Source organism: Lissotriton vulgaris, unplaced genomic scaffold (assembly GCF_964263255.1).
Source record: "Lissotriton vulgaris unplaced genomic scaffold, aLisVul1.2 SCAFFOLD_814, whole genome shotgun sequence".
Lineage (NCBI taxonomy): Eukaryota > Metazoa > Chordata > Amphibia > Caudata > Salamandridae > Lissotriton > Lissotriton vulgaris.
This window is the reverse complement of record NW_028244460.1, coordinates 845,417-861,217: the sequence shown is the minus strand read 5'-3', so window position 1 is coordinate 861,217 and position 15,801 is coordinate 845,417. Positions and strand designations below refer to the sequence as shown.

Here is a 15,801-nt window from a genome sequence, read left to right as displayed (position 1 = left end):
TTGAGTTTGATCCGAGTGGTTTCAAAGGATCCTGTAACTCCAAAGTGGATCATGTACCTGTCTTAGCCACTGAGCAAAAAAGCATATACTGGCACTGAAAGTATAAAAGGGGCCAGTGTTACGCTACTGATAATTCTTAAACCACCCTGGCATGCCCTAATCATCTGTCCTTACTTGTATGAACAATCATAGCTACCAGGCAAACACTAAAGCCTAAAGACCTTATCAGTGCTTTTAAAACTCCTAAATCAAATGTGATAAAACAGAATCACTAAATGAGACTAATTAAACAAGAGAAATTTCACCCGGGCATAACTTGGAGAAAATGAATCCATGAGAGGCCTCTTAATCAATTCAAGGGGCTCCTCAGTGAAAGTTAATAGAACAAGTTAGATCAGTGCCTTTAAAGGTAGGAAAATGATCTCCAGGTAAAAACTATCATTAGTTAAATACATATGTTAAGAAGAGCATCTGAAATGTATTTTAGAAGTTAATGCTGAGTTGTAACTTAAACATGTACACAATCAGAAATCAGATTCAGTCTTAAAATGACGTGTATTCAGGAACAAACCCAACTTGGAGAAACAAACAACTCGAATAAGAGCAATAACTGTGAGAACAGCTTTAGTTATCAATCCCACCTCACTAAACATGAGAAAACTAGCTCTGGACGAAAACCCTATCAGTGTCCTGAATGCCAGAAAGGCTTCAGTCTCAAATCCAACCTTACTGTACATGAAAGAACTCACACTGGACAAAAACCTTATCAGTGCTCTGAATGCTCGAAAAGCTTCAGTCAGAAATCCAGACTTACGGTACATGAAAGAACCCACACTGGACACAAACCATATCAGTGCCCTGAATGCTGTAAAAGCTTCTGTAGCAAATTCAATTTCACTATACATGAAAGAACTCACACTGGACAAAAACCTTATCAGTGCTCTGAATGCTCGAAAAGCTTCAGTCAGAAATCCAGCCTTACTATACATGAAAGAACCCACACTGGACAAAAACCATATCAGTGCTCCACGTGCCAAAAAAGCTTCCGTTTTCGTGGCAGTCTGATTCAACATCAGGTAACTCACACTGGACAAAAACCTTACCAGTGCTCTGAATGCTTGAAACGCTTCAGTCAGAAATACAACCTTACTGTACATGAAAAGACCCACACTGGGTATAAACCGTATCAGTGCTCTGAATGCTGTAAAAGCTTCAGTCAGAAATCCAGCCTTACGGTACATGAAAGAACCCACACTGGACACAAACCATATCAGTGCTCTGAATGCTGTAAAAGCTTCAGTCAGAAATCCAGCCTTACTGCACATGAAAGAACCCACACTGGACAAAAACCATATCAGTGCTCCACGTTCCAAAAAAGCTTCAGTTTTATTGGCAGTCTGATTCAACATCAGGTAACTCACACTGGACAAAAACCTTACCAGTGCTCTGAATACTGGAAAAGCTTCAGTCAGAAATCCAGCCTTACTGTACATGAAAGGACCCACACTGGGCATAAACTGTTATACTGCTCTGAATGCCAGAAAAGCTTCAGTAGTAAATCAGCTCTCTCTCACCACGAGAGAGCTCATACTGGACAAAAACCTTATCAGTGCTCTGAAAGCTGGAAAAGCTTCAGTCAGAAAGGCAACCTTACTAAACATGAAAGGACAAACACTGGGTATAAACTGTATCAGTGTTCTGAATGCCAAAAAGGTTTCTATCAGAAATCCGGTTTAACTCTACATCAGAGAATACATACTGGGCAGAAACCGTATCAGTGCTCTGAACGCTGGAAAAGCTTCAGTCAGAAATTCAGCCTTACTTGACATGAAAGAACCCACACTGGGTATAAACCGTATCAGTGCTCTGAATGCCAGAAAAGCTTCCAACTGAAAATGACTCTCACTAGACATGAAATAACTCACACTGAACAGAAACCTTATCAGTGCTCTGAATGCCAGAAAAGTTTCAGTCAGAAATCCAGTTTAACTCAACATGAGAGAATCCACACTGGGCTCAAACCGTATCAGTGCTCTGAATGCTGGAAAAGCTTCACTCGGAAATCCGACCTTACTGTACATGAAAGGACCCACACTGGGCTCAAACCGTATCAGTGCTCTGAGTGCCAAAACAACTTCAGGGATAGATCCGGTTTAATTGTTCATGAAAGAACCCACACTGGACATAAAACTTATCAGTGCCCTGAATGCCAGAAAAGTTTCAGTCAGAAATCCAGTTTAACTCATCATGAGAGAATCCACACTGGGCTCAAACCGTATCAGTGCTCTGAATGCTGGAAAAGCTTCAGTAAGAAAATAAATCTCTCTACACATGAGAGAACTCACACTGGACAAAAACCTTATCAGTGCTCTGAATGCCGGAAAAGCTTCAATCAGAAATCCAACCTTACTGTACATGAAAGGACCCACACTGGGCTCAAACCGTATCAGTGCTCTGAGTGCCAAAACAACTTCAAGTATAGATCCAGTTTAATTGCTCATGAAAGAACCCACACTGGACAAAAACTTATCAGTGCCCTGAATGCCAGAAAAGTGTCTGTGACAAATCCAGTTTAACTCAACATGAGAGAATCCATACTGGGCTCAAACCGTATCAGTGCTCTGAATGCTGGAAAAGCTTCCAACTGAAAAAGACTCTCACTAGACATGAAAGAACTCACACTGGGGAAAGACCTTATTAGCTCTCTGAATGCTGGAAAAGTTTCAGTCGGAAATCTGGTCTCACTCAATTTGGGAGAACTTACCTGTAAAAAACCTTGTCATTGTTCTAAATGCCTGGGAAGCGTCTGCTGGAGATTCAATTTCAGTCCACAAGAGAGAAAGCACAACGAGAAAGGAAATTACCCGTGCTCTCAATGTGACAAAAACTTCAGTTGTAAATGTAACCTTTCTACATAGGAGAGACAATGTGGGAGAATAAAAGGTGCTCACTATCAACCCTGAGGAGGAGCTTTCAGCATCTCAAAACATTTACATGAAGCAGCCACAAAGACTCCACTCCATTGATTGTCCAACAAACCGTCTACTGAGAAAAGCACACAGCGAGGGATGGAAATGCTTGAATTAACCTCATCCTTTTGTAACTATTCGTGGCCTCATTCCATTCAGCGTGTTTTGCTCCCTGAGTGTTTATAAGCCATGGCTCTGACCCACAAAGGCCATTGTGCCTGAACTTTGAGGCCACGCTGCTAGATTCAGGAATGTTTGTAACCTCAAACAGTTTCCAGCCTTAATAAGCCTCACCAGGGGGCTGCAGCAGGAGTCCCTTTGTCGTAGGTCTATATGGGACCAACATCTGTTCTGTGCCACGTAGGGCTGATCATTGAGAAAAACTAAAGGTGATAGATGAACTGGTAGTTCATCTCGGCAACATCCCGCCACATCATTCTCTAGTCTTTGTGTAACTACAGACAAGGCCAGCCATATGCAAACCATTCTTGGCTCCACCCTAAATAATCCTAATGACTTCTGTTCCAATGGGACATGGCCTCGTATTACAAAGATATGCGAGACAGCAAGGACCCCCTGATACAGTTCAACTTCCTGGGTCAGGGCACTTGAAGAAAATGTGTTCCAATTTGGAGAACATATGTACCAACAAACAAAAGGCGTAAGCATGGGGGCAGCAATGGCCCCATTGATAACCAATATTTATATGGCTAGGTTTGAATTTCATCACATACACAACGAGATGGCACCATTCTATGAGTCTGTTTCCCATTGGTACCGGTTTATTGGCGATATATTTTTTATATGGACCAATGGGGAACAGACTCTACAAGAATTTCTAGAATGGATTAATTTAGCAGATAGTAATCTCCGTTTCACTGCACAAGTTGGTGCTACAAAAGTGGAATTCCTTGACATATGTATCAAAAATGAATCCAAGAATCTGACGGTTGACTTGTATACTAAGTCAACAGCAAGGAACACGCTACTCCATTTTGGTCGCTACCATCCGAGAAATCAGAAGGATGGGATACCATTTTCGCAGTTTTTGAGAGTGCGGCGAAACTGCACAAACATTAAAGATTATGATATTCAGGCTGTAAAAATGAAAGAAATTTCTTGCTCGCGGATATCCGAATCGTTTAATACGTGAGGCATATAAGCGAGCAAGATACTTTGATCGTGATGCTCTTCTGAATTCAAATAAACAACAGAAAGAACAAAAGTTGGTCTGCATAACAAAGCACTCTCCTCTAAATGCCACAGTCAGACAGATCATCAACTCAAACTGGCATCTATTAAATATAGAACCGACACAACCAAAACTACCAAAACCCATGTTTGCGCATCGACGCAACAAAAATCTGAAAGATCTAGTGGTTAGATCACGTTTCAGTGGAACTACCAATATTGTCCCCTTTGTACAGAAATCACTAAATGGAGAAAATGCCATTAAGGGCACCTCCAGATGTGGCACATGCCAATCTTGCGATGGCATAATATCAGGTGAGACATTCACATTCAACAAAGTACAAATACAGGCTAAGGAACTATGGACATGCAATACAACCAATATTGTTTATTTGATATTGTGTCCATGTAACTTAGGTTACGTTGGAGAAACCGCAAGAACTATGAAACTCCGCCTAACGGAGCATAGATCTGCGATTAAAACAAAACAATTGACAGCACCACTGGCATCCCATTTTTCTGAGTTCCATCATTCTCCGTCTCAGATCCGTTGGCGCATCCTAGAAAAGATTCATATAGCCAACAACAACGGCGGAGATAAAATTAGGAAAAAAAGGGAGCTTTATTGGATCTTTACTCTTAATACATTTACCCATAGCTTAAATAATGACCTACCGTGGATAAATGCTATCTTATAACAAGAAAGATTGACGCCTCTGTCTTTATATCTCTTTAATTTGGGCATATGATAGGATTAGTCAAATAATATATAGTTCCCCGTATAATAAGACCTTTCCATATATGACACCAGTAGTAGGCATACCCATCTTATTTACGGTAGTCACTTATTCATTTTTCATTTTTTCTTTGATAAATAAACAGTAAACAAATCAAAAATAAACCTAAAATAAACATTAGAAAAGCTAAATACTCATGACTGGTCAATACCGGGCATCTAGCGATATGAAGTCTTGTCGCTTTAAGATGCACGAGAAAACCAGGTGAACCAATTAGCTGCCTTGATAAATAGACCAATAAGAAAGCGCCAAACAAATCCTTTGCCCGAATATCGGAACCGCCGGGACGCCGCTTAAGCCGGTCCGTCTCATATAACAGGAACACAGGTAAAACTTTTGCAGCCTTGCACCAAACGCGTAAAGCTTTCCTTAGTTTAAACAGGCTGGCCACGATATAACGTTAGCTACGTTCGTTTTTATCGTTTCAGCTGCCTTGATATTAGACCAATAAGAAAGCGCTAAACAAACTCTTTGCCCGAACATCAGATACCACCAGGACGCCGCCTTAGCCGGTCTGTTTCAGATAATACAAACACGGGTAAAACTTCTGCAGCTCTGCACCAAACGCGTAAAGCTTTTCTTAGTTGTAAATATGCTGGCCATGATATAACGTTTGCTGCATTCGCTTTGCCGTTTCAGACCACATATGCCGTATAAATGCTGGGATTAACCATTGGCATTTATCGCAGCAGGTCGTCCACCCCGAGAGACGATTTAGGTAAACAATAGAGTCACCTTTGAATAGTAAAACCGTAACATACCTCGAAGATTTAATATGACCGGTGAACAAAATCTTTTTTCTTTATAGATGTATGACCACATGTATTTTTAATTCGTATCGGATACATACCGAGTATGGCACCTAAAAACAGCGAAAACTAAGGATTTTCTGGTAAACGCGGTAAGGAAAGGATGTGGTTTGATTAAGGACATGTATATGCAAACAGTCAACAAGTAATCAATGTGCTTTATTACAACTTATGCTTCAGATAAATAAAACGCATGCAGTATAAAACCAAACTTTACCTACTGCAATACTACCAGCGGCTCTATAGACTAAAACTGTAATATAAAAGCTAAAACAGTGGTATTTTTACAGAACACGTACTGTATTAAATAGAGTTTTCAGATGATCAGTTACTTTTGTAGTGGCAGGTATTCGTTTCTGTGCCTTTAGTAATGAAAGGAAATGTAAAACCAACCATATATGAGTGGAGAAATATGAATAGGGTAATCAAATGTAGTAAGTCAAAGTTTATGTTAGAAATTATAAATAAGTAATACCTGCCTTAATAAAATAAACTTATAACAATACTGCCTGTTGAATAATGAGGTTCACCTGATTCACTTACAGTGATCTAAATATTTTGGCCTGACTATAACAATCCCGTGCCGCTAATGAAGTAGCCTACTGGATGTTTAGCGAGTCTAGGTGACCACTATATCTACACACAGAGTTTGAAATCCAAGTCAATCTGAGCTTCCTTAAAAGTCGGGTAAGCATATTCAATTAATTTGACAAATGATTACAACTATTTAGTCTCAGCATATAATCAGTGAATAATGTTCTCACATTGCAGATTTGGCCTTCATCGATACTCATATTAATCTCCACGGTATCTTGGCATTTATTCTGTCCTGACCCTTGATATCTATCCTGTTCTGTCCTTAAAATAGGTAAGCTTATCTGATGCCTTTAGACATGAATGATTAGTATAAAAGGTCCATACTAGAATCTTAATTAATGTGAAAGAGACTCTTTACACCCTGACAGTATGCTAAAAATGAACTTAGGTACAACAATTTATATTGCATGTAGTGCAACTGATATTAGGCTAATATCATAACATAGTAATCGAGGAAAGCAATAATAGCTAATGATTTCTAGTGAACAGCCATTTTGCGAGCCAAATACCCAACCTTACTACACTTATATCTTTTTCTGTTGTCTTTCTTATTAACCTGGCTGTTTACCCTGGTTATGTAATTCTTTTTTCCCCTTTATCCTCTGTTTTATTCTGTCAGAGTTAGGTTGTCTATATATATATCACAACCAGTAAATGAGATGAACAGTATGCTATTATCCAAATGAAATAAGTTGCAACTGAAGAACTGTTGTCTATGTGCAAAAGAAAGATATGGTTACATTTTGTGAATTGTGTAGTCCATGGCAACTATGTATAGGATAGACACTATTATGTTTGGAAGCGGTATTATCAAATCGTGTTGATAACCAGTATCTAGCACATGTTATAAAAGCCAGAACACTATCTGTTTTGTACACAGAAATATAATATTGTAAAAATATCTTTTTTATAAATATCTTTTACAGCACGATGGTACAGTCCTGAGGAAGGCACTTAAATAGTGTCGAAACGCGTAGACAGGAGACAGGAAACCATCCAACAGTTTTTATATTTATGAATTATTTGAATGATTGAAGTTATGCATATGATGTAATGCTACAAAAAACTTTTTTATCTTTTGTGTATAATTATGTATCAATTTTATCTAATATCATGTTAGTGTAATAAGTATTAAATTTGTATCCTAATGTGTACAAACAGTAGTGGAATATCATTTCTCTACGTGGTCTAAGCCACCTTTTATGTGTTATCTGATTCCAAACATTTGCCTGGGTATTTTACTCACACATACTCGTATTACAAAAATCCACACGAGTGGCCTCTTTCCATCTTCTTTTTGTTTCAAATAGAACCTGCTATCCCTTTAACCATGCCTCAGGCCTGCCAGGTCCCATGCTTTGGCTCTTATCATCAAACTTGAACCATCTCCATAACTTGGAAGCTCCGAAGACTTCACAGCTTGAAGTTTCCCACATTTTGATGGCCGTGGATTCAGGTTCAACTTGATAACCCAACTCTACTCTGTGGGAATTTTGCACTTCAAGCCACTTCTGTGCAGCTCGTCACCTTCTGATACTGATTCAGCCAAAAACCTTGCATCAAATTCCACTGTTAATCATCACCAGAGACTAAACTTACCTTTGTCCCCTCGAGCATAGCTACCGAAGTCAGCTACAATTTTGTAGGTGACTTCCTGATTGATTCTGTGGGTCTGCTCTTTTTTTAAAATTCATTTTCCTTTTTGTTTGGTTTTGACTTCCACTGTTTTGCTTTACCTTCGAGCGTGCCTTAGGCCATACTGCTCAAGCCACAGTACCAAAAGTGCGCTAAGAACACTTAAGTAGAAGAGACATTTACCTTTGCTGACCAAAGTTTGGGAAAAGCAAAGCAGGCTGACTCCAGAAAGCACACTAAGGTTACTTTTTTTTTTTTTAATTTTTATTTGGAAAACCTCAAACATTACAGCATGTGCAAAGCAAGTATAGGCCAGGGGGCCACCAAACAATATAATTCCAGATGTCGAAATGTCGTGCAACAAAGGGAAACAATACGGTGTACCCCGGCTCAACCAGCCACATTAAATCAGGATCGACGTGCAAAATTGTTCACATTATTACAGGATATGGGAGGATTCCAATTTATAATAGAGTTGAAGGATTAAACAGCAAGCATTAGTACAACGTCGCATATCAATCAAAGCAAAGGACAGGATAGTAGCCGTTAGTCGACCACAGCATTGGGAGAACAATGGGAAGATATTAAGCCAAATACGATCGAACTGAACCACAGTGCCCCACTCACGAAAGCGAGCAATGACAGCCAAAATCCGTAGCTTAAAGGGACACAAGCGATGATCCTCCCAAGGAACCCGAACCCCCGCCTCCAACTATAAGGAAATATATAAGAAAGGAAGATACACCAAGAAAGAACGAGAAAAGAAGAAATAAAGTAGGGCCATAGAGACAAAGAAAAAATAGAAATACGTCCCGCCCCCACCCCCCACCCTGCATGCAGCGGAAGGCCACGGCCCACCCCCCCCCATAGGCATGCCTGTCGCCCCAGAAAACCCACAAGAGGGAAATTAGGAGGAGGGCCCTAGCTCCGGCCCCAGATACGCCCCCCCCCACCCTTCCCGAAAGACATGGAAGCCCGCCATGATGGAGGGCAAACAACAGCATATAGTCATCCCGATCACCCTAAATCACCGTCACAAGCCATGGTACAGTCCGGCACCAAGAACATCCAACAAGTACATAAACAGCCCAGGTTTTGCCCTGGCCGGTCCGAACTGAAATAGTAAAGCACCGCATATCATAGAGAGGCAAGTACAATGAGTCCACAATCCCTGTTGGAGCCGATCCGACTACGAGTAAGAACAAAAGCGTCGATACGATGATGCATCTCCATGTCACACTAGCCATCGGGAGAACTGGGCGCTGCAGAGCAGGATAGGAAATAATGAGCTGGAGGGTAGGAAAGTCAGCAAACACAGAAGCTCGGCCACATGATCCGCCAACTCCAGTTTCCAGTGTTACGCACTCCAGGGAATCCTCAGCATCGGCAAACTGGGACAGATCGTGCTCTCGATCGACAGTTTGTCCTCCCATCATTGTATAACTTGCCGCCGCCTGCAGGTCGTCCATGACCGTCCATCGACGTCTCAAAGCTGAGTGCAGATCTGTGAGGGCCAGCAGGATGTCCTGCATTGTGGGTTCCATCACCTTTCAACGATTTACGTAGTGCACCCCTCTTCCAGGGAACCTCAGAGCAGGAGAGGAAGCAAGCCCCACAGGCAGCCGAGAAATCAAGCGTTGCCCGTAACACACGCACGGGTCTTATCAGGCACACTCGAGTCCACGAACACCCACCGCACTGCCAATCGCTTACCAGCCGTAGCCGGAGACTCCCATAAAAAACAGCATTGCAGGGAGATTGTTCGGCCGCCAGCAGTCCCCGAGGTAGGGCAAGTCCAGGCCGTGTGTCGATAGGTGTAGCTGAGGTTGCATGCAATTACAAGCACCAACGTAAAACCTTAGGTGGGCTGCTCGGGGGCTCCAGCGCCAAGCTCCGATCGACCGTCTATGGCCACGTACAGTCACAAGTCCCGGTCTGGGTCACCGGACAAACATGGCCGACCGGAGCCGATGTTGATCAATCCTGTGCCGGCCGCTGCGTCACTCAAGGTCCCGGTTCGCTCACTCCAAGGGCCAGAAAGTTTAGATCGACGGATCACTGCCACCAGGGGTGGGTTTCACGCCAGAGTCATGCAGCCGGGCTCCACATGTCTTCACCAATACGGGGCCACGATCGGGATACAGGATATACGCCAGGATGGTGCGGGAGGCGAGGGCGAGTGGCGGAGCCGGGCGTCTATGCGGCCATTTTGGCCGCCGTCTTGGCTCCTCCCCAAGGTTACTTTGTTAGGTGGCATCTGCACCACCTGTAGATGCAAAAAGCAAAGATTATGAGGGAAGCTGTTGGTATCTGTGCCCCCAGAATTTGAGACTGCCGCCCTCTCTCAAACAGTTGAAAGAGCTAATAATGCACCCGCCAGAGATTCATGTCTCAGCAACTAAGACTGCTTGCTCCTGCCATACAACACACACACTGTTACCTGAATCCCTTTACCTGCTACATAAACAAGTTGTGCTGTGCGTTGTGAACAGGCTTTCACCCCCCTTTGTATGTAAATGAGTTTCTGTGATCAGACACCCCAGGCTCCCATTTTTTCTAGTGCTGTGATAATGTGAGAACGGTAACGAGATCACAAACAAGGGCTGTATTGTGAAATAATCATCTTCCAAGTCACACAGTAGTTTGTAGTTCTTTACTAGTCTTTTAAATGTACATCCCCCTATCCCGTTCCAAGGTAGAGTATAGTTTGCGAAGTGCGACTCTCTTGTGGCCCGCTCCCCAGATTAAGTCCATAAGAACAGAAACTGAGTCCAATTTCCTGAAGAAGTGCCGAGGCAGGTAAACTAGAGGGGTCGAGAAGCAGTATAAATGTATTAACAGCATTTTTGCAACTGCCACTCTACCCATGGGTTGATAGTGGCAGGGAGCCCCAAAACTACAGGGATCTGCTAACATTGGACATCACCTAAGTTGCCCTGTATAAGTTGTTGTTCGGTGTAGTAAATTCACCCCTAAATACCTCAAAATGTCAGGGTGCCACCCCAGTGCTAATTGGGGCAGCACTTCCTGTTCTAAGTTGTGAGTTGGCGCATGGGATATAAGCTGGATTTGGTCCAATTTAGCCTTAGTCTAGGAGCCCTACCAAAATCGTCTAGAACCTCCATCACCTGCGGTAGATGCGAATGCACGTTCCTGAGGCACACAAATGCATCATCAGCATACAGTGAAATGACCTCCCAATTTGGCCCACTCTGTATACAGATTGCTGAGTCCTGCGAACGAAACAGGCCAGTGAACAGGTCCATGACTAGGGCGAAAGTAATTGGCAGCGGGCATCTTTGCCACATCCTTCAAAAGAAACTGAGATCTCTGCCTGTCCGGAAGTGGGCCAGTGGGTTGGTGTAGAGGAGATTTATTCAGTGCAGTATTTCTGCACCTAGTATCATGCACATCAGCACTTTCGTTAAGTAAAACTACCTCAGGGTGTTGAAGGCCTTCTTTATATCTAGTGCGAGTGCTGTTTATGGAGACAAATTCATGAAGATTCTTTCCCATCATCCGGAGAGGCGCCATAGGTTAAGACACCTTTTTCTCCCAGGTACGAAACCATTCTGGTCTTGGTGCCAATGTAGAGAGGCAGGGGAGCAACCTGTTTGCAAGGACCTTCCTGCGAATCTTGTGGTCGGTGTACAGTGGCCAGTAGGAGCGTAGCTCCAGGGGGTCCCTGTTGGGCTTAGGCAGGACCAATATCATAGCCTCCCATAGGGATCCCAGCAATGTGCCCTCCTGCTGGGCTGGTTGGTACATTTGAAGTAGTTTTAGAGCGAGAGTTGCTCTGTAGGTGAAGTAAAAGTCCAACTGGAACCTGTCCATCCCAGGAGTTTTGTTGCTCGTGATCTAGTCAATAATGAAGCCAATTTCCTCAGTGGTCAGAGTTTCATCTGGTGTATGTCCCTGAAGGGGGTTAAGTCTGGGGATCGTCAGTCTATTCAAATACTCATCTAATTGAGATTGCACTCCCAACACAGCATGGTATACAGACGTCTGGTACTACAGGAAAGCCTGGTTTATATCTGCTTGTACATTCAATATCTCTCCCACCGGGGATCTACTGGCTATTCTGGAGGTCGTTGGGGTCAACAAGCTTAGAAGCCATGCTAGTGCTTGATAGTGTAGTGTTCCTAGTCTGACCACCGCCTCACTTTACTCCTTTTGGAGAGGGTTGATTCTGGTCTAGTTTCATGCAGCTACCCCAGATATATTTCCGTTGTTCATATTGTTTGTTCAAAGAAGAGGTTCTGTCTCGCAAGGTATGTTTTACACCGTGCTACATCTTGATGCACAGGCCTTATGTGAGACCCTTAAAGGTATTCCACTCTATCACTGTCATTGAGGCAGTCCCTTCATTCTCCTCAAAGATGGCGATATGTGTACCTTCAGTATCACAGAAGACTCTGTCCTGTAGGGCAGGGGCATACAGCCTCCTAGTAGGTACTGGTGCATGTCATCTGCCCCACTGAATCATCATTTTGAGGTGGTTGTGGTCCGACAATGTGTGGCCTAGACATTCAGGTCACAAGACCAAGGAAGCCACAGAGGGATTACATAGGAGCAAGCCGATTCTGGTGTGCAGTTAGTGTACTGATGAGAACAATTAGTATTCTTGTGTACAAGGATTCATCTGTCACCAGATGTTGCACATCTGGGTAAGCATAAGCCAGTCCACAATACATGGGTCATTCTGATTGCATTCCCGGTTTGTGGTGGGTGGAAGGATCTCTCTAGGGAGGTGTCATGGGCAGAATTAAAGTTCCCACCCCATATACTCAGCGTTGCCAGGGCTTGTATCAAGGGCTTGGATGAAGTACACCGGTCTCAAACTCAACACAGACAAGATGGAAGTCCTCATTTTTGGGAACAACATCTCACCATGGAATGACCCATGGTGCTCACGGATCTCGGCACCCCTCCCCCGTATCAACATACCATGCCCACAACCTCTGCATTATTCTGGATCGCAAGCTATCCATGAAGAAACAAGTCCATGCAGTCTCATCCACCTGCTGCCACACCCTTCGCATGCTCCACAAGAGCTTCAGGTGGCTCCCGGCAAATACCAGAAGGTCCATCATGCAAGCCCTCATCACTAGCAGACTGAACACTGGAAACCCATTCTGCGTAAGAATCACTGCATGCCTCCAGATGATTCTCCAGACAATACAGAACTCAGTGGTAAGACTCGTACTCAACCTCCCAGAATGACACACGTCACATCTCAGGAAACTACACTGGCTCCCAATTCAGAAGAGATGCCAGTGGAAGATGCTGACTCATGCCTCAAGACCTTGCGCAACAAAGGACCAGCATACCTCAACAAACGCCTGACCTTCCACCAACCGACCAGACAGCTTTGATCAGCTTCCCTCTCCCTCGCAGACACCCCACAGATCTGCTGAGCCAACAGCAGAGGACGCCATTGGAATCGCTGCAGCTCAACAGTTTCCCAACACAAGCTCCTCTCATCTCCTGTGGACGGCAGCCTTGACACCAACACCGACACTGGCAGTGTAGGGCGTTAGTTCTATTGAAGTTCAAGCCAACTCTGGGTCCTAGTGGTGTTTCTGGGGTCAGATCACCATGTCCTCTGTCATCAGGGCAAGAGCAGGGTCCAATCACAGTTCTACTGGAATTTTCTTCAAGGCGAGGGCCAACTCTCCGTGCACCAAGGCTCCCCCCGAAGGGTGGGTGATGGGGTGGGGCTGCTGCAAGATTCCAGTGCCACTATGACCCTGGCTTGTTTTGCGTGCTGCTTGCCCATTTGTAGGCTTGCAGTAGGAAGACCTACGCAGCCCTCTCTTCTAACAGGGATTTTGCCACTCCTGTCATGGGAGGGTACAGCTTGGGTCCTGGGATAGGGTCATCACTCAGCTGGTGATGACCCTATCCAACTCCCGGAAGAGGCGGCGCCTGTCTAGGGGAATTAGCAGGCTGGATGAATAACAACTACCTCCGCCTCAATGGGAGCAAAACCGAGCTTCTAGTGATGGGGAAACACCGTGAATCTGGTCTTCAGCATGGTGGCCACCCGAATTAGGGCCCACTCGCAACCCCTCTGAGCAGGTGAAAAACCTGGGTGTACGACTGGACGCCAATCTTTCCTTTGAACATCATAGCAGAGGGGTTGCAGGCAAGTGCTATAGCATTCTAAAAAGACTTCGTAAAACCTTGGACCTACTCCCCGTCACTGGTAGGAACACGCTAATACATACCCTTGTCACCTCCCATCTGGACTATGGGAACTCACTGTATATCGGTCTGAGTAAGAAAGGACTGCACCAACTTCAGTGCGTTCAGAATGCGGCTGCTAGGTTGGCATTGAATCTCCCCCGGAAGTCATCCGGGAGCCGTGCCTTAGCCACCTTGCATTGGCTTCCCATCCGGGAACGTATTGTGTTCAAAACTATGTGTATGGCACAAGGAATTGCACAGGGAAAGGGACCTATATACCTACAAAATATGCTGACCATGTATCGTCCTAAGCGGCTACTGAGATCCCTAGGTAGTATTCTTTTCCAGGTCCCGCGTATTTACAGAGCACGGATGGGCGGTCGCTCTTTTAGATACCTTGCCAGTAATCAGTGGAACACACTTTCGATTGAGCTCCGTAAGGAACCATCTGAGGTGAGGTTTCGTCAAGAATTGAAGACTCACCTATTTCCCAAGTAGTTGGGTCCGATTTCCGGTAGGCCCATTCTTGTGCTTCCAGCCGGACAGTTGTTGAAGCTCTTTTATGGTCTGTATCAATAGTGCGGGGACACACTGATTTATGTGTAACCAGGCGCTTTATAAACTTTATTATTATTATTGTTATAAGGTCGATCTCTTACTGCCAAGTAGTGTGTCAAGGAGCCATTGTTCTAAGAAGAGCTCCATGTTAGGGCGCTCGGCCCCCTCTGGGAGTCCCACCAATCTTATGTTGTTTCTCCGTGACTCTCTGCATCTTCCACCCTGTCTCACAGCTTTGCAACCTTCACAAGCAGGGCCTTGAAGTGTGACTGCATCTCCGTCAGTGTGGGGTGCATTCCCACCAAGGCACACTCGTACTTCTCCAGCCTGAATCTAAGGTTGATCTGGTCAGCCCGAGGCAGCCCCACCTCCATTGCCAGAGCGTCCAGTTTAGGTCTGAGTGTGGCCTTCACATCTTTGATTGCTCGCAAATGTTTGTCAAAGTGCTCTCCCTGGGCATGTGAACTCTGTGGGGCAGTGGTCTGTAGTGCCTCTTGATGGATGAGAGGATGGCGAGGTTCCTTCCCCCCACTGTCCCTGTCCCCCTTGTGCTGCAGTTTCTTGACCATCTTTGTGCCGGAGTGAGTCGAGAGTGGTCGGCATCTGAAGTGATGCGAGGGCTTAGTGCGCAATCCTCTAATCAATAGGACGTGTCCGCCCCAGCAATCACTGCTGCCAGGTAGGTGTAAGGAATCTCCCCTCTGGTACCCCACTCTTCACCCCTCTCATCAATGGGACACAGCCGCCCCAGCAATCACTGCTCCAAGGTAGGTGTAAGGAATCTCCCCTCTCGCACCCCGCTCTTCTGCCCTCTAATCAATAGGACGTGTCCGCCCCAGCAATCACTGCTGCCAGGTAGGTGTAAGGATTCTCCCCTCTCGCACCCCGCTCATCTCCCCTCTAATTAATAGGACACAGCTGCCCCAGCAGTCACTACTTCCAGGTAGGTGTAAGGTATCTCCCCTCTGGTGCCCGCTCTTCACCCTTTGTTCCTCACCAGTGCGATGAAGTAGTCCAATGTTGATGTGCCCAGCTAGGGCACTGTCTACGTGCTGG

General features: G+C 44.7%; 1 pseudogene; it reads left to right on the top strand.

Moving 5' to 3' along the window:
- The first annotated feature begins 234 nt into the window (after window positions 1-234).
- LOC147667240 (uncharacterized) overlaps window positions 235-15,801 on the top strand; it is a 121,220-nt pseudogene continuing 105,653 nt past the window's right edge.